Source organism: Pleurodeles waltl, chromosome 4_2 (assembly GCF_031143425.1).
Source record: "Pleurodeles waltl isolate 20211129_DDA chromosome 4_2, aPleWal1.hap1.20221129, whole genome shotgun sequence".
Lineage (NCBI taxonomy): Eukaryota > Metazoa > Chordata > Amphibia > Caudata > Salamandridae > Pleurodeles > Pleurodeles waltl.
In genome coordinates, this window is record NC_090443.1 from 169267589 (window position 1) to 169286376 (window position 18788).

The window sequence follows — 18788 nt, forward strand, 5'->3', positions numbered from 1 at the left end:
CATCCTCCTGCAGAAAAGGCACCTGGCGTCGCAATGCTAAATTATGGAGCATTGAGCAGGCCATGATGATGTTGCACACCTTCTTCGGTGAGTAGAATAGGGATCCACCTGTCATATGGAGGCACCTGAACCTGGCCTTAAGGAGGCCGAAGGTGCATTCGATCACCCTCCTAGTCCGCCCATGGGCATCATTGTACCATTCCTCTGCCCTGGTCCTGGGATTCCTCACTGGGGTCAATAGCCATGACAGGTTGGGGTAACCAGAGTCCCCCAATAGCCATACACGGTGCCTCTGGAGTTGACCCATCGTATCAGGGATGCTGCTATTCCGCAGGATGTAGGCGTCATGCACAGAGCCAGGGAACATAGCATTTACCTGCGAGATGTACTGGTCTGCCAAACAGACCATCTGCACATTCATCGAATGATAATTCTTCCTGTTCCTGTACACCTGTTCACTCCTGCGGGGGGACCAGAGCTACATGGGTCCCATCAATGGCACCTATGACGTTTGGGATATGTCCAAGGGCATAGAAGTCACCTTTAACTGTAGGCAAATCCTCCACCTCAGGGAAAATGATGTATCTCCTTACGTGTTTCAGCAGGGCAGACAACACTCTGGACAACACGTTGGAAAACATAGGCTGGGACATCCCTGATGCCATGGCCACTGTTGTCTGAAAAGACTCACTTGCAAGGAAATGGAGCACTGACAGCACCTGCATGTCAGGGGGGATTCCAGTCGGATGGCGGATCGGTGACATCAGGTCTGGCTCCAACTGGGTACATAGTTCCTGGATAGTGGCACGGTCAAACCGGTAGGTTACGATGATATGTCTTTCTTCCATTGTCAACAGGTCCACCAGCGGTCGGTACACCGGAGGATTCCGCCATCTTCTCAAATGTCCCAGCTGACGGTGCCTAAGAAGGACAACAGCAAAGAACCAGTCACTATTCCTCCAGGTATGTACCCACAGTTACACACAAGACTACACCAGACAAAACCCCTTCCTGTATGTGTGTTGAGTATAGGCCTAGCTATGCGTGACGCAGTAGTAAATGAAGCCATGTGGGCCCCTGAAATGGCGGCTGCCTGACCTCTAAACTGGGACAATGGGATTGTGGGGTAACTGCGCTGGCGTTGCGCACCGTCGCGGTAGGCGGTCGTAGACCGCGGTGCAATGCTGCATTGGTTAACATTGGACCCTATGGGTCCCAGGAGCCAATGAACAGGTGCGCCGGCGGTGATGATGCGCACCGCCGCGGACGTCACCGCCGCGGACATCTCCGCCATTTTCTATCTGTTCAATCACTAGATACCTGACCTTCGACAGGAGAGGACCTACACTGCTAGTGCTGCTGTGACCTCGGTCTGGAAGCGACGATGGCTGCTGCATCTGGGGAAAGGGCCCCTGCCTTAACTGCACAGGAGTTGGAGAAACTTGTGGATGGGGTCCTCCCCCAGTACACGCTACTGTACGGTCCTCCAGACCAACAGGTTAGTACACAGGGAGCACGTTGTATGGGCTAGCCCTGGGTGGAGAGGGCTGGGTGGAAGAGGGAAGGGGGCAGAGTACATAGATCAGTTATGCATGGGAATGAATGGGCCACATGAGCAGAGTAGGAAGGGGGCCACTCACATTGACGGTGCAGTTGGTAATGACTGTTCCTCTTTCCTCGTGCATGTCATGTAGGTCAGCGCCCACCAGAAGAGGGACATTTGGCGTGCCATCGCCAAGGAGGTCCGGACCCTGAGGGCCCACCAGAGACGGGGCACCCACTGCCGTAAGAGATGGGAGGACATTTGCCGCTGCAGCAAGAAGACAGCGGAGGCTCAGCTGGGGATGGCCTCCCAACGTGGGAGGGGTGCCCATCGCACCATGACCCCCCTGATGTTCCGGATCCTGGCGGTGGCCTACCCGGAGTTGGATGGGCACTTGAGGACATCACAGCAGACACAAGGGGGTGAGTACAACCTCATTCTGCGGACTTTGCGTGCAGTGGAGCGGTCTGGGTGGGGAGGTGGACTGTGGGTGTCCCTAGGCCAGGGCGAGTTAGGTAGGCAAGGCCCCTCCATAATGTAGGCCATGTGGCACTCAACCCCACCTCAGCAGAGTGGCAAGGTGAGGTATAGTTGCCCCTGTGGCATCCATGTGCGCAGATTTCCACCATTGCCATGTAGGCCATGTCCCAGAAATTGCATGTGCAGAGGTCAGAAGTACGGCGTAATGCAGGGGGCTGCTGCATCTGTCTTGTCCGCCAACGGTAGCGGTATGCCATGCACTAAAACTCTTTCTTCTGTCTCCCCCCCCTTTTCCTGCTCTCCCTGTCCTTTTGTCCATCAGCATCATCAGGCGGAGGTACAGTGGCACCGGAGCACGAGGGAGCTGCATCCCACATGGCCATGGAGGGCCACACCACAGACTCTGAATGCACCAGTGGGACGGAGGGCGAGGGGAGCTTCACGTCGGCCACCGGATCACCAACCAGCGACACAGACTCGTCCGCCGATGGGAGCTCCCCTGTGGTGGCAGCACCACCTGTGCGCCTCACTTCTACAGGTACAGCCGCCACCCCCCCCTACCAGCACCGCCCTCCCAGCAGCCCCTCAGCGTTTGCCCCGTGCCCGCTCTCCCAGAAGGGTGGGCATCACCTTCGCCCCAGGCACCTCAGGCACTGCCCCAGTCACCCCAGCTGCCCTCAGTGAGGAGGCCATTGACCTCCTCAGGTCACTCACTGTTGGGCAGTCTACCATTGTGAATGCCATCCAGGGTGTAGAACGAGAGTTGCAACACAGTAATGCATTCCTGGAGGGCATTCATTCTGGTCAGGCTGTCCTTCAGCGAACCCTGCAATCTCTGGCCTCAGCACTGATGGCAGCCATTGTCCCCGTGTCTAGCCTCCCCCCTCCAACTTCCTCCACCCAGACCCAATCTCCTGTACCCCAGCCCATCCCAAGCACACCTACAGACCAGCATGCACACAAGTCAACACACACAAGTAGCTTAAGCAAACATAAGCACCACACACACCACAGGCAATCACTCAAGCCTCACCCACATACAGACACAGCAACATCCACTGTCTCCACTGTGTCCCCCTCCTCCTCTTCTCCCTCCTCCCTCCCAGTCTCGTCTACACACACACCTGCATGCACCACATCTACAGGCACTAGGACTCGCACGAGGACACCCAGCACTACAAGCCGCTCACCTGCACCCACCACCTCCACTGCCATTTACACGTCCCCTGTGTCCTCTCCCAGTGTGTCTGTGATGCCCCCTCCCAAAGTACATAAACGCCGGCAATCACTCACCCAACATCCATCCACCTCACAACAGCCTCCAGTACCTGCACCTGCACCCAAAACAGCTAAAGTGACACCTCCTACAACCACCTCCTCTTCCTCCACTCCCAGACCCCCTCCAGCTACCCATCCCAGTGTTCGTCAGAAACTGTCCCTATGTCAAACTGACCTTTTTGCCCCCACCCCCCCTCCAATTCATCAGTCCCATCGTAGCGCCTCAGCCAAAAAGCCTCCAGTACCAGTGGTGCGTGTTCCAGGTTTTTGGAGTGCACCGTCCACCAGGGCAGGCAGTAGGACCCGGAGCCAAGGCACTGGCAGCCCACCCCCTGTAAAGGCTCTGAAAATGGAGAGTGGACGACGGGACCGTCTTAAGACCCCTGGTGGGAAAACAACTGACATGGGTTCCAAGGGGATTGGTGAGTCAGCTGTAACTCCAACAAAGGTGGGGAAGGTCCAGAGGAAGTCTGCCCAGCCTGTTGTGAGTGTCACGGCGGAGAAGTGCGCCATCATTTCCGGCGGTCCAGACACAACCGCCAGCACCGTCGTCACTGGTCAGGAGACCACCGCCGGAGTCACAGCCCAGGAGGGCCCAAGTATCGTCACTGGTCTGGAGACCACCGCCAGAGTCACAGCCCAGGAGGGCCCAAGTATCATCACTGGTCAGGAGACCACCGCCGGAGTCACAGCCCAGGAGGGCACAAGTATTGTTACTGGTCCAGAAACCACCGCCGGATTCACAGCCCAGGAGGGCACAAGTATCGTTACTGGTCCAGAAACCACCGCTGGAGTCACAGCCCAGGAGGGCCCAAGTATCGTCACTGGTCAGGAGACCACCGCCGGAGTCACAGCCCAGGAGGGCACAAGTATCGTTACTGGGCAATGATGGAACGTCATGCCACACACCAATGTCCAGTGTAGAGATCGTCATGCCACACACCAATGTCCAGTGTGGAGATCGTCATGCCACACACCAATGTCCAGTGTAGAGATCGTCATGCCACACACCAATGTCCGTATCAGAACCGCCATGTCAAAGCACCGCTGAACAGTCCAGAACCGCCATGGCAAAGCACCGCTGAACAGGGCAAAGACCGCCATGGCAAAGCACTGCTGAACTGTCCTGAACCACCATGGCAAAGCACCGCTGAACTGTCCTGAACCGCCATGGCAAAGCACCGCTGAACAGGGCATGCACCGTGTAGGAATGAATGGACCGCCACATCAGGCATCCTTATCCCATGTGCAGCTGGGACAGTGACAGGACAGGTACTTTCACGTGGAGACTCATCCAGTCTGCGCACCAGTCCTCCTCCAGAACCACTGGAGACCTGCATCTACTTGAGAGACTGTGGCTTTGCACTCCCCAGGATGGTCCAGTGGGCAAACCACCCACTGTAGAGACTTGAGAGACTGTGGCTTTGCTCTCCCCAGGATACTTCAATGGACATGGAGCCCCGTTGTGGATCTGGCTTCGCATTCATCTGGCTGAGGTGCCCCCCCTTCCCTTCCCCCTGAGGTGCCTGTTTTATTTCTATCTGATGCCCCGGCAGTGTTCTCTCCGATTTTGGTCAGGTATCTAGTGTGGGCCTCGCCCATGCAGCTTTGGACTGTTGGTGCACGGACAATGTTGTGTACATATCTGCACTACTTCTCGGATTGTATGTGTAAATAAGTGTGATTTTGAAATTTATATATCTGTATATTTTTTTATGATATGTATATTGGCACATTACAATGTTTGCCCGAATTTGGCTTTGTGTTTTCATTCTTCCGGGCGGATTGTGGGTTGTTACTGTTATTTTTGTGACTGCATTGGTGTGTATGTTGTGATATGCGAGGGTGGGGGTGTTTGGTGGGTGTCCCCCTAACTTTTGCCTCCCCCTCCCCCTCGTCGTAGGTGCTGTACTCACCGGTATCTTCTCCGCCTACGTAGCTGTTGGTCGTAAAGGAGCAGAAAAACAAGTGCAGGGAGTATTTGGAGTTCGGGGTCCATGGTGTCCTCGTGGGATGTGTTGAGGTGAGCGTTTTCCCATAGCAAAAGCTGTTTCTGCCGTGTTTTTATCCACGGTGAATCCGCACCGGAAAAGGTGGCGGATTGGCGGGTTGTAATAGTGGGGGCGGTACATTGTCTCCCGCCTGTCTGTTGGCGGTAATCGCCGCGCTGCTTGTCTGTACCACTGTGGCGGGCGGTGTGTTAAAGTGGCTGTCTTTGTTGGCGGTTTCCGCCAGGGTCATAATTCCCTTTTTTTTGTCGGCCGGCCTGTTTGCGGTATTACCGCACCTTTAACACCGTCCGCCAGGGTTGTAATGACCCCCATGTTTTCTGTATCAGCGAGCAAAGCTGTCTATTGGAATCAACATAGCAAATCACACTTTCAGGACCCCCATTTTTTTCTTGGCCCTTCTTGATGGATAGGCACAAAACTTTTCCTGACTGATTCAAGGTGAACAAAATGTTTTGTAGAAAAATGTTGTGCAGATTTGTCAAACAGCATCAAAGTTATTGAAGAAAGTAAACTATGGAAACGCGGACTCAGCTATAACCACACTGTAGCAACCACCACTTAGTATAAAAGTGTGTGTGTGTGTGTGTGTAGATATATGTGTACTTTGATGATATTGTGGTAGTTAATATTCTGGAGTCAGGTCTTTAGTGTTAACTCAATATTTTAAAGTTAAACTAGTACGCAGGCTTAATTCATAAATAAATGTTTTCTATGTCCGAAATGCATGAATTATAGATTTCTGAGCATCAGAGAATTTTCAAAACTCCTCACTTTAAGTAGTTCTTAAGGGCACTCCTGGTCCCTTCTAAATGACAAACTTTGGCAAAGCTAAAAGCTGTGGCTTGCATTTTGTGTCGCAACTAAAGTAAGAAAAAACGTAGGAGTGGGCATAGCTGGAGTCATTTTCTCCAGCATAATTACTTGTAAATACCGCAAAATTACTTGTAATTATGTGAACTTTGTGAAAAGAGTAATCCAGCGTTCAGCGCTATTTTCTTAATTCAAAATGTACTTCGCGTTCAAAATGGGCATGACGATGCATTTGCCACTAAGAAACTAGCACTAAATGCTACAAGACACTTACAGCAATAGCTAGCACGTGTTTGCTCTCTCTTAGTTTGTTGTTCCTGAGTTCGTGTGGTAGGATTTTGCCCCAAATTACTCCTAATTACTCAAACTGGAGTAATTGCATAATTTCACATCACAAACGTAATGTGTTATTACTGAAATTACTACAATTACTCTGATGTAATTAAAATTTCCTCCTGGCCTAGGCAAAAGCTGCAGGAAAAAAGGAGCTTACTGTATAGAATGCATCTTTGAGAGAAATAGGCTAAAGTGTGATAATGCAGTGTACTTTTAAGGTGTGATATAGCTCTCCATTCATCACATTGTAAGCACTCCAAGCAATTGGTTGCGCTGATGAGCATGGTTATCGAGAATTGTGTAAGGCAATGGCGGACCTAAAACTTACTGTAAACTAAAAATGGAAGGAGGATTAAATCCTATCTCTTTACGATTTTCTCCTAAAGTGAAAAGGGTCATTTTTATCAGTATTTACCAGATGCATGGCAAATCATCTTCAAAATTCAAAGACGAGTTATCGTAAATGAAACAGTATTAATCCTATTATTATTTTAACTGCACAACTTAGTTTAGAAACCTTTTCTATTTAAAAATAAATGCCCTATTAACTTTCAGCATTGCCTTCCAAGTCTGAATGTTGAATGCCATTTACCCATAGGTAAGGGAAGCTGGAGGCATAGAGAGCTCTTGTCGGTTTGAAGCATGGTTTCTCAAAACATAGCAGTTAGCCACAGTGGCAATTACTCCAGTGGGTATTTCAGCGGAGTGTTCCTTGGAAGTAAAGATATTCAACACAGTTGTGCTGCCAAATTGTAACCATCTATGAGGACGTCAAGGTGGCCTTCAGATGGTCACAGGCTGAGGATTTTTTTCTCCCATGTAACTGAACCACTCCTGTGTGATAGGTCTGCCCACATGTCAGTTTTATATGGAGGTGTGTGAGAATATAGAATGGTTGTCTTGTATTAACACCAAATTATTGCGGTCGCATTGAGTAGATTTTTTAAGCACCAAAAAATCCAATGACCTTTTCAGCGGAAAGGAAAACTGGTATATTCTCACACTTCCCTATGAGTTGTGCTCAAATAGAGAAGAGTGTTAGAAGTAAGACAAAACCAGGTATGTGTCGAAAACCACCCTGATTCCTGAAATCAGTGCGTGTGCACAATAGATGGTGTTTTATGATATATGATTATTTATTGTACACTATTCGTCTACAGATTATTTGAATAATAAGAGTTGAAACTATTATAAACAGTTCAGCAAGTGTTATAAACTTTAGGGCAAAACATAGATGAGCCCAATCACAGCTAATAAATCATCCTTAAGATAATATTATTATCCCTCCTAAGTTCTAATCAAATGTCTTATAGGATAGTTGTAATTATTGGCAGTAGTATGTCAAGTCACGAAAAGCTTCCTTGTGTGCCTTATTGCACCATCCGGCTCAAAACTGTAACTCAGTATTTCAGCAAATCTTTCGAAACTGGTCAGTGTGTCTAGTCTTGCCGCACACAATGGTATTTTATATACCTTTCATATCTTGGGGGTCTATCAAGCAAGGAAGGGTCAACGCAAACTCTGCCTGTGATTTTTTTGGTGATGTGTTTTTTTACACAGGAATGTGAACAGTACTTCTTATTATAAACATAGGATGTGTACTTTTCTCCCTCTTTCTACAAGACAGAACATGCAAGGTCATCACTCCTTGTAGCCATTGTATGGATGACACAGCAGGACAGGATATGTGGGAGGTGGGCAGGGGTGAAGTTTTTCAGGTTCCAGTATAAGGAGTCAGGAGAGGGGGTTCTGTCAAGGCAGCACTGCAGGTAGTGCCTGCAAAATTGCTGAAAGAGGTTGAAGAAGGGAGGATTGTGGGACTGTTCTATTACTGAGCTTTGACACACTTAATCATATCCCCTCCTAAGAAGCAGGAAGGGGAATTCCGATCAATACACCATTTATCCTGGCTGGAACGGACCTCTGAGAATGACTTCATTGTGACAGATGATACAAGAGTGGTATATGCTTCCGTTGATGATGTCATCAGGTTGGTCAGACTGCGAGGATGGGGGACAGAACTGGAAAAGTGTGACATCAAGTCAGCGTTTTGGCTATTGGCCAGGAGGTGTCACACTATTTGGATGATTTCCTCTTTCTTGGGAGTGCCAGGGAACTGAGGCATCTTGAGGTCATGGCGATGGACTTGGGAGTTCCATTGGCTTCTGACAAAACAGAAGGCCCTAGCATGGTTCTAACTTTTTTGGGCATGAATTGGACACAGAGCACATAATAGCGAGGCTGCCCAGGGCGAAGGTATTGGTGATTCAAAGATTTTTGGAAGAAGTGATTGGTGAAAGAAGATCAGAACTCATGACAGTGCAGAAATTCTTGGGGTTCTTGAATTTTGAGTGCAGAGTGGTGCTGTGAGGTGGACTATCTGCAGGAGACTAGGTATGGCCATATCAGGTGTCAGGTGCAGCCTTCCCACACCATACGATACACATTTCCATGGCAGTAAGAGTTGACTTCTGTGTGTGGAAGTGCTTTTTAGGTGTTTTCAAAGAGGTGTCAGTGATGTGTCTGGATGAGAACACAGTTGGGCATGTGCAGATATTCTCTGATGCAGCAGGTGCTCATCGATTTCGCCTCTTATGGGATTGGCGATGGTGTGCAGAATGGTAGCTGCAGCAATGGTTGAAACAAGGGTGAAGCATAGCATTTTTGTTATTTTAACATTGCTGGTGGCATTGGCTGTGTGGGGCAGTGAGTTGGCAAACAGGACAGTGGTGTTTAATGTGGGTAGTATGATAGTGGTGGTGTTGGTAAATAAGCAAAAGGCTAGGAATTTGAGGATTTTGTGACTGTTGCAACATTTCATACTGTTATGTTTTCATTTGAATATAGTGTTCAAGGCTAAACATGCACCTGGCACCAACAACTTTATAGCAGATTCATTATCTGATTCACAGTGGCACTGTTTTCACAGCCTTGTGACAGAAAAAGAGGAAATCAGGACACCCGTTCCTGCAGAGATTTGGGAGTGGGAGCATTAGAGTGATTAGACTGGTCGAGAAGTCTTTAGCTGAATCTACCAAGCTGAACTATCAGCTGACGTGGAGTAAATTTGAGAACTTTGAGTGGCACATGGGGAGGCCTTTGAGTCAGGATCACGGTGAAAAGGAAAAAAGGGTCATACTTTTTTTATGTTTTTAATTGAGAAAGGTGTGTCACCCGCAAAAATAGCGGGTAAGTTGGCAGGTTTGTCTTTTTACAGCAAATTGTATTGGGGTTTTGACCTAGCACATGATGACATTTTAGTGCAGATTTTGAAGGGGTAGGGTAGGGAAAGGCTAGAAAGGGGTAGAGGGTTGCAGAAAGCTATCATGTTTGAATTGCTACTGGAAATTCTGCGATGTTTGTCTGAGTGTTGTTATGATCAGTTCGAGGTGGCTTTGTTTCGGGTGTGCATGACATGGATGTTCTTTGGATCCTTCCTGGTGTCTGAGTTTTCGGAGTCAGGATGTGAATCAGGGGTGTTACATGGGGAGATACGTTTGGATGGGGACAGCTGGGTATTTGGTTAGGGAAATCCAAGACAGACAGGGAGGGGCAAATTGTTATGGTTATAGGAAGGAGGGAGCGACAATGTGTGCCCGGTGAGTGAATGACGCAGCTTTAAAGAATAGCCAGATCATAGACTAGAGGCAATATTTTGTCACGAAGGGGTGGCAGGGTTATGGCCTTCCACTTGTGGGGAGGACTTCATATGGCCTTGCAGAAGTTGGGGTATAACTCTGCTAATTTTGGGACTCATTATTTCTGGATTGGGGCAGCGACTGCGGCTGCACAAAAGGGATGGAGTTGGTCGCAGATCCGCAGGATGAGCAGATGGAGGTCCAGGTGTAGTGAGAGATATTTGGTAAATGATGGGTGAAATTTAGTTGGGGAAGAACTGGGAGGTACAGGATGCAAGCTAACTTTGTATTTTTTCCATAGGGTTTTTGAGCTGCCCTGACAGACATAAAATGGTCACTTGTATGGCTGAACACTTGCTTATCCACTGGGCAGCCAAATATGCAGAATGCCAGATTTATAGACGAAACCTGGGATTGCCCAGCAGCCGACATGAAGTGCTCTGGTGGGGGAAGAGTGGGATGAGATGGGGGAACCTGCTGCCCTTTTTAGCGACCATGGTACTCAACTGGAGTTGCCTGGACATGCTTGTTCTACATCTTGGTGAAAACAGTCTGGTTCAGTTATCACGGCTAACCCTACTGCAACACATGCAATGGATCTCAGTCTTAATTCAACAAAAGTTGGCAGAGACTTGCCTGATATGGACTGAGTTTGTGCCACATAGGAAATGGAACGGAAGCAAAAGGGGCAGCCTAGTTTTCCCCTGGGATTCCTCGTGTGGGGGGTGACACAGCAGGATTTGATAGGTGGGTGAGGGTGGGGTTTTGCAGGCTCTAATCTAAGGAGTCAGGAGAGGGGGTTTGTCCTCTTCCTGACTCCTACTTTGCACTACCAGAGGGGCACAGATTTGGCCACCTACCCACCCTACAATTGGGATTAAGGCTTGGGGCTGGGCTGCGTGAGTTCTCACAGGTTGCCATAGTAGGACAGGTTGCAAGGGCAGGGACAGTAGTTGGGGAGGGGTGGAGAGTCAAATGCCGGTGCATTCACACCTCGGGGGAGCAAGCATAGGCGAAGGATGTCGGGATGCCCGGGCAGGGCAAGGAGGCTTCATTGAAGGATGCTTGGGTACAAGAATTGAGAATGAGTCCTGGGATAGAAGAAGCTCATGGAGTGAAAGGTGAAAGGAAGAGTGAAGCAAGATGGTGTGCTGGATTGAAAGCTTAGTGCGAAGGGAGAATGGGGGGCTGGGTATAAAGGGATTACGTTTAAAGATGTTTTGAAGTTATTAGAAGTGTTATGTGCCTCACGAATTTCAGTTATGTTTACTATAGAGCTTTGGAGAATGGAAATTCTCTTGCCTGTTTGCTTGACTTTATTAGTTGTGCATATTTAAACAGCTCTTTCCCTACACTCCCATCACACGCTATTGTGCTTCCAGTATGCAAACAGAGACCATGCTAACATACTGCAAGGCCTATGTTGTACATAGCAATTGAAGGTCACATTAAAAAACAATGCAACACGTTAGTAGTATATTTTTGATTGGCAGCAAATTCCACATTTTCTCATCATGAAAATGTGATAATAGTGGGTTTAGTTATTTGCAGTTAGGTTATGGGGCATTTTGGGTAATACACTTTTGTGAAATCTATGCAAGACAAACATCGTTGGAATCGCTTGGGTCTCTACATTTGAGAAATGTCTGTGGTTGGTAGTATTCCCTTGGTACTGACCAGTCCCAGATTAAACAAATGCATCAAGCTACACAGAAACTGAGAATTGTGTTTTCTTTAACCATATTTGTATGTTTTCCAGGGCTAGAAACATAGGCCCTCATTCTGACCTTGGCGGGCGGCGGAGGCCGCCCGCCAAAGTCCCGCCGTCAGATTACCGTTCCGCGGTCGAAAGACCGCGGCGGTAATTCTGACTTTCCCGCTGGGCTGGCGGGCGGTCGCCTTCAGACCGCCCGCCAGCCCAGCGGGAAAGAGGCTTCCACGATGAAGCCGGCTCGGAATCGAGCCGGCGGAGTGGAAGCTGTGCGACGGGTGCAGTTGCACCCGTCGCGTATTTCACTGTCTGCGCAGCAGACAGTGAAATACATGTAGGGGCCCTCTTACGGGGGCCCCTGCAATGCCCATGCCAGTGGCATGGGCACTGCAGGGGCCCCCAGGGGCCCCGCGACCCCCCCTACCGCCATCCGGATCTCGGCGGTCCGACCGCCGGGATCTGGATGGCGGTAGGGGGGGTCGGAATCCCCGCGGCGGTGCAGCAAGCTGCGCCGCCGCGGAGGATTCAATGGGGCCGCGGTACACTGGCGGGACCCCGCCAGTGGTGCCGGTCCGACCGCGGCTTTACCGCCGCGGTCGGAATCCCCATTGGAGCACCGCCGGCCTGTCTGCGGTGCTCCCGCGGTCCTCCGCCCTGGCGGTCAAAGACCGCCAGGGTCAGAATGACCCCCATAGTAGGCATCTATGCAAGCCACACTTCTAAGGTTTTCTTTTTGTCTCAAGTTTTCAAAAAGCATGCAGGTTGGCAGGGCTGAGGCTGGGCCCACATACTGGAGCCATATTCTCTGGGAACGGTGAGACTGTTTTGATTTCTAAAACCTATTTTGATGTTCAAACAGCACTTTTGGCAATTGAAATTGGAAGAAGCCATGCAAGCCTCTATTACAGGCCCAAATATCACAACTACTGGCATCCAAAACAAACTTTGCCAAATCAAAATTGATACCCTCTCCATGGTCAGGTTATAGCGATGTTATGTCCTGTGAGATAGGTCTACATCAATATGGTGTGCTGTTCTTATTTGTGAAGGAAAATTGAGTGATATGACTTTTGCTACTCTCAACAAATTCTGAAGGTTTTGCAGATATGTAAGAAAATTAACTATTTTAAATTAAACTTTATAATTTTCAGGTGCTTTTGGATTAGAGAAAGTGGCAAAATCCATATAATATTCAAAATCGCACTGATCTTTTGTTTCCTAAAAAGTCTATGGTTGGTAGTCTTCTCTAGGTGCTCACTGATTATAAAGACTGTAGAGATCCTGATGGAAACTGTGAGGAAATTACATTTTTGATAACTATAGTTAAGTTTCTGCAGAGGCTTCTGGGTAAGAAACATTAGGGGGAGCCATGCAAGGAAGTCCATCACTGATTCTGTAGCATCCGTAGACCTGATAAATGCTTGTGGTTGATAGACGTCATTATTTGTAAGCTAACTGGGACCGTAATACAACTCCTATTTCCTTTCCAACAATCAGCATTTTAGGTGTCTTTTTCACCCTTTACATGGTTGCAGTTTTGCCCCTTTCTTGACCAGCTGTTAGCCAACGCACACATATGGAGAACTGTTTTTACCTGGATACCCTTGCAAATGCATTACTAAGACAGGTTGCCAAATTCCCAAAACTCTAATAATTTACAGTAGATTTACACGTTTTTTATGCTAATTTGGTCAGTTTAGTTTTCACAATAGAATCCTAGGCTAACCCTACACTCCATAAATTATGCAATGTAGCCAATACCAATTACAAAATACATGATAATGGTTGATTTTGACACAAGGAAAACATCTGTGTGAGCAGCAATTCTACTGTTTCTGTCAACTCAGAACAGGTGCTTGTTGTACTTCAATACACAACTGACCTTTGCACCTAAGCAGTCTGACCATCACCTGGTGATGTTATTGATCATATAGGTAAGAAGATGAAAAGCCTGTTGTCCATGAAACTTGATGGTGATCATTAATGCATAGACATCTGGAAAAAGCATTTCAAACGGATCCAGCAAATGATTAACTTTACTCCAACAATATGAACCAAGATGATCTTCGGGAAAAGCCTCATATTTAGTACTGAAATTCAGTATACACCACAGTAGTAAAAGCAATCTCTACTCTTCACAGCAGAAGATATCGATGTGTACCACAATGGGTTGCAACACTAGCATGAGTTGTCTTGTGCAGAACTGCTATCGGGAGATTAAGATTAAACCTTCTTCAATTCATTAACTTTATTTGGAGTGACTGTGTTGTCTCAAATACTGCTCAGCATGAAGATTGGGTTGAGGATGAGACACCCATCATGCTCAAATGAATTGAAGAAGTCAAGTTTGGTATACTTGTAGCGTCCAAGAAACCATTAGCAATTCCAGTAAATAGCAGAAGAACTGGCTTGCTTTACTCAGAGCAACCTACCCAAATTCATATGAAAATCTGTCTCCAACAGGTACAATCTTAATAGAAGGGGGTAAGCTCAAAGTGACCTTATCCGTGAGCTTACATATTATGCGCCACCCAAACAGCTAATGGATCTTCATCTTAAGGTGTTAGACCTTCACTGTAAGCATTATTCTCTAAGGATTTCTCGCCAACAGAAAAGTAATGGCAAGAGCACACACACACACCCTCAGGTGCAGTGTACATAGCTGTACACAAGCTCCAACTCTTAACTGGATTCCATCACTAGTCACAATGTTTGCTCATCAGACATCCTGTTAGCAGTGATGAATGTCAAAACACAATTTAACTGGGAAACAAATACTGGAGAGTGAAACCTCAGGAAAAAAGAAAACAAGCAAATGTCTCTTAAGTAATGCCTATACATAAAAAGTGAAATGTAAGAAAAATGCAAAAACCTATTTTGCACCCACAAAAAGATAAAAAGAAGGTAACTATTAGAAAAAGAAATAAAATGCATTCATAATTAATGTACGCCCTCTTCAGACAATATGCCACAAAACTCACACAAATAAGAAAAACATCCACATTAGCACTAAATGATAAAGCAGTGCACCACAGAAACGTCAATAAATTCAAAAATAGAAAGCAAAAAAGTTTTTGAAAAATCGAAATGAAAGTAGAAATAAATGCAAAGTAGACCTTCAAACAGACTACAAATCAACAAAACAAAACTAAGTGCACAACGTAAAACCACCAACTTAGCCTAAACTACCAGCTGAATAAAATTTAACTACAAAATTATAACAATGTAAAAACAATACATTTTTGCAACAAAATGTAGTAGTACACAAAAACCCAGTAGCAAAAAAACGCAAAACTCCAAAGTCCACCGTACCCTATGATAAAAACAACAAATGCAAAATGACAACCACCAATTATTGGAAAAAGACAATTTACACAAAATAAAAGTTATGAACCTAAATACCATTCAAGATAGGAAAAACAACTACAAAATTATAACATTATTTTAAAGTACCTATGACATACGCTATCATCCAACCACACCCCAATGTTGGTCGACTGATCATCAAAGTTGGAAGAAAGTGGAAACCAGTCATATTCCGATTCCAATTTGAACCAGAAACAGGTTCTGGACTGGGTCATGTTATTTGTTCTGGTGCAACCTGTCACCACCAAGACACACGCAGTGATAACGCTTATTTAGTGAGACAACTGAATTAACAGAATGCAGAAAGAGTGGGAAGCGCCAACTATTTTTGATTGCATTGTCACCCCTAAAAAGTGTGACTTGGGCCCTCATTCTGACCCTGGCGGTCTTTGACCGCCAGGGCGGAGGACCGCGGGAGCACCGCCGACAAGCCGGCGGTGCTTCAATGGGGATTCCGACCGCGGCGGTAAAGCCGCGGTCGGACCGGCACCACTGGCGGGGTCCCGCCAGTGTACCGCGGCCCCATTGAATCCTCCGCGGCGGCGCAGCTTGCTGCACCGCCGCGGGGATTCTGACCCCCCCTACCGCCATCCAGATCCCGGCGGTCGGACCGCCGAGATCCGGATGGCGGTAGGGGGGGTCGCGGGGCCCCTGGGGGCCCCTGCAGTGCCCATGCCACTGGCATGGGCATTGCAGGGGCCCCCGTAAGAGGGCCCCTACATGTATTTCACTGTCTGCTGCGCAGACAGTGAAATACGCGACGGGTGCAACTGCACCCGTCGCACAGCTTCCACTCCGCCGGCTCGATTCCGAGCCGGCTTCATCGTGGAAGCGTCTTTCCCGCTGGGCTGGCTGGCGGTCTGAACGAGACCGCCCGCCAGCCCAGCGGGAAAGTCAGAATTACCGCCGCGGTCTTTCGACCGCGGAACGGTAACCTGACGGCGGGACTTTGGCGGGCGGCCTCCGCCGCCCGCCAAGGTCAGAATGAGGGCCTTGGTGTCTTGGGTGTTACGATCTGGCCAAAAAACTATGGCGTCATAAATAATTAGCACAATAATAGCACCAAAGGAACAAACTCAAACATGACAAAGACAACATCAGCTTGTTTTCAGTCTGTTACCATTTTCTATCTTTGGTCTGCAAGCTGGAGCGGGAATTCATCTCATAAAACGGAAATATTTATTTTGACATGTTGTAACTGGGCAATAACATTTCACAGAATCAATGCCTGGGCTACTTCTAAAAAGGTCACCACCTCTGTCAACTATCACAGTTTAGAACTTTGAATCAATGTATTCCTCTGTATGTTTCTGAGCACGGTGGCATCAATGAAGGCCAGTAAAAACTCACACAAATGAAAGATAAGCTAAATCTATAACATGCAGAGGTGTTAAGATGAGATTTTAAATATTAATTCCTTGAGTCATATGTAATTCTTATAAACATGCAGCAACATGGGGAGTATTTTGAATACTAACAAAGATAATAAAAGATTGAGGGCCTGATTCTAACTTTGGAGGACGGTGTTAAACCGTCCCAAAAGTGGCGGATATACCACCTACCGTATTACGAGTTCCATAGGATATAATGGACTCGTAATACGGTAGGTGGTATATCCGCCACTTTTGGGACGGTTTAACACCGTCCTCCAAAGTTAGAATCAGGCCCTGAGTGTTATGTATACAAATAGAACTCTCTAAGACAGGTAACAAGGTAAATGTATTAATGCTGTTCCTGTTGATTACATATACATATATTCACTTAAAAAACAAGAGTTACAGGAACGTTATAGTTAGATTCAGAATTTACACTCACAAAAACAGACAAATTTAGCAGTTATGGTTAGAGTTATCACAAGAAATTATAATGCGTGCCCTAATGTAACTGTAACTCAAGCCCCATCGCACACAGATTTCCGATCAATAATTTTATTGGATGTGTTGCAGTGATATTATTAAATATTTCATAGAAGTGCCATCAAAGATGTAACATGTAGGGTAATTAGCAGTGCATGGCGACGGCGTGAGTTACAGTTACCTAGGGGAACAAGTTATGATTTCTTGAGATAACTCTAACAGTAACTGCTGAACCTAACTATAACGGCCGTGTAACCTTTGGTGTTTTTAGTGAATTTCTAAGGTTTTGAAATTATATTTCCTAACTAAAACATTCTTGTAACCTTTGTTTATTTCAGCAAATTTCTATGTTTTTTTAACACAGCGGGCGGTTGCAGCCAACCCCCCCCATGCTGCCAACCCCACGCCATGCACCGCCTTTGACATTTAGCCAACCCTGGGATGAGGGGCATGCTACCCTCCTACTTGGGCTGATTTCAGTCCTAGGGACCCCATCCCTCAGGTCCTGTCACATTTTTAGGTCCCGGCCATTCTATGAAAGGAGAGGGGGGCATGCACCCCCCTCCTCCCAAGGCCAATATTGGTCCCAGGGAATCCATTCCCTGACGCCCATGTAATTCAAAATTGGGGCGGGGCCACACGGTTCCCTTCCCTGGGGGGCTGAATTTTACCTCTGGGACCCCATCTTCCCATACCCAGCCACATTATCAAAGGAGAGGAGAGCACATAGCCTCCCTCCTTGGGCCAATATTGGCCCCAGGGACCACATCCCCAGGGGCCTATGTAATTAAAGATTGGGAAGGGAAACCGTGTGAACCCTCTCTCCGGTCTGAGCTCAGCCCCAAAGGTCTCATCTCCCAGGGCTCGATCACATTATCAATGGAGAAGGGGGCAGGCAGCCCCCTCCCTGGGCCTGGCCATTACAGGATAGTTTCCTTGGAGCCCACCCAGGGCACCTACTTTCTCTTTGTTGGGGGGGATGACCCAATGCCCCTGCAGGCCCATCCAGCCTCCAGCTGGAGCTGGCAATGCTACTGCCCGTAAGGAGCAGCAAAAGAAGGTGCTCCCTGAGGCAGAAGCATCTGTTTCCTGCCCGCTGAAAAAGATGAAAAATCCGCTCCCAGTGGGCAGGAGCATTTTTCCTGCTTCCACCCACTGGAAGCGGACTTCGGCCCTCATTTCAACCCTGGCGGACGGTGATAAACCGGCGGTAATACCGCCAACAAGCTGGCAGTAAAAAAAATGGAATTATGACCACAGCGGAAACCGCCAACACAGACAGCCACTTTGACACACCGACAGCCACGGCGGTATCAACAAGCACTGCGCGGTAACCGGCAACAGCCAGGCGGAAGACAATGCTCCGCCCACTGCATTACAACAGGCCTATCTGCCACCTTTTCCGGGGCAGTACCAACGACAACAAAAGCACAGCAGAAACAGATATCAGAAGTCAAAGGATTCACCTCTGGACACTCAGAGAAGAACCACAACGCCATGGAGCCCGAACTGCAGATCTTCCCCATGCTGGTCTACCTCCTCCTGCACCAGGAATACCAATGCCGGCGATGACGACCACAGTGAGTACTGCCGCCTAGCACACAGCGGAGGGGGGAGGAAAAAGAGAATGACACACACACGCAACACCCCCACCCCCAACACCATATACACAAACAGATGCAACAACATTACACATCCACCCCATACCCCTCAGGAATAATGCAAGGAGAAAAGGAAGTGATTCAACTGAGTGTAATA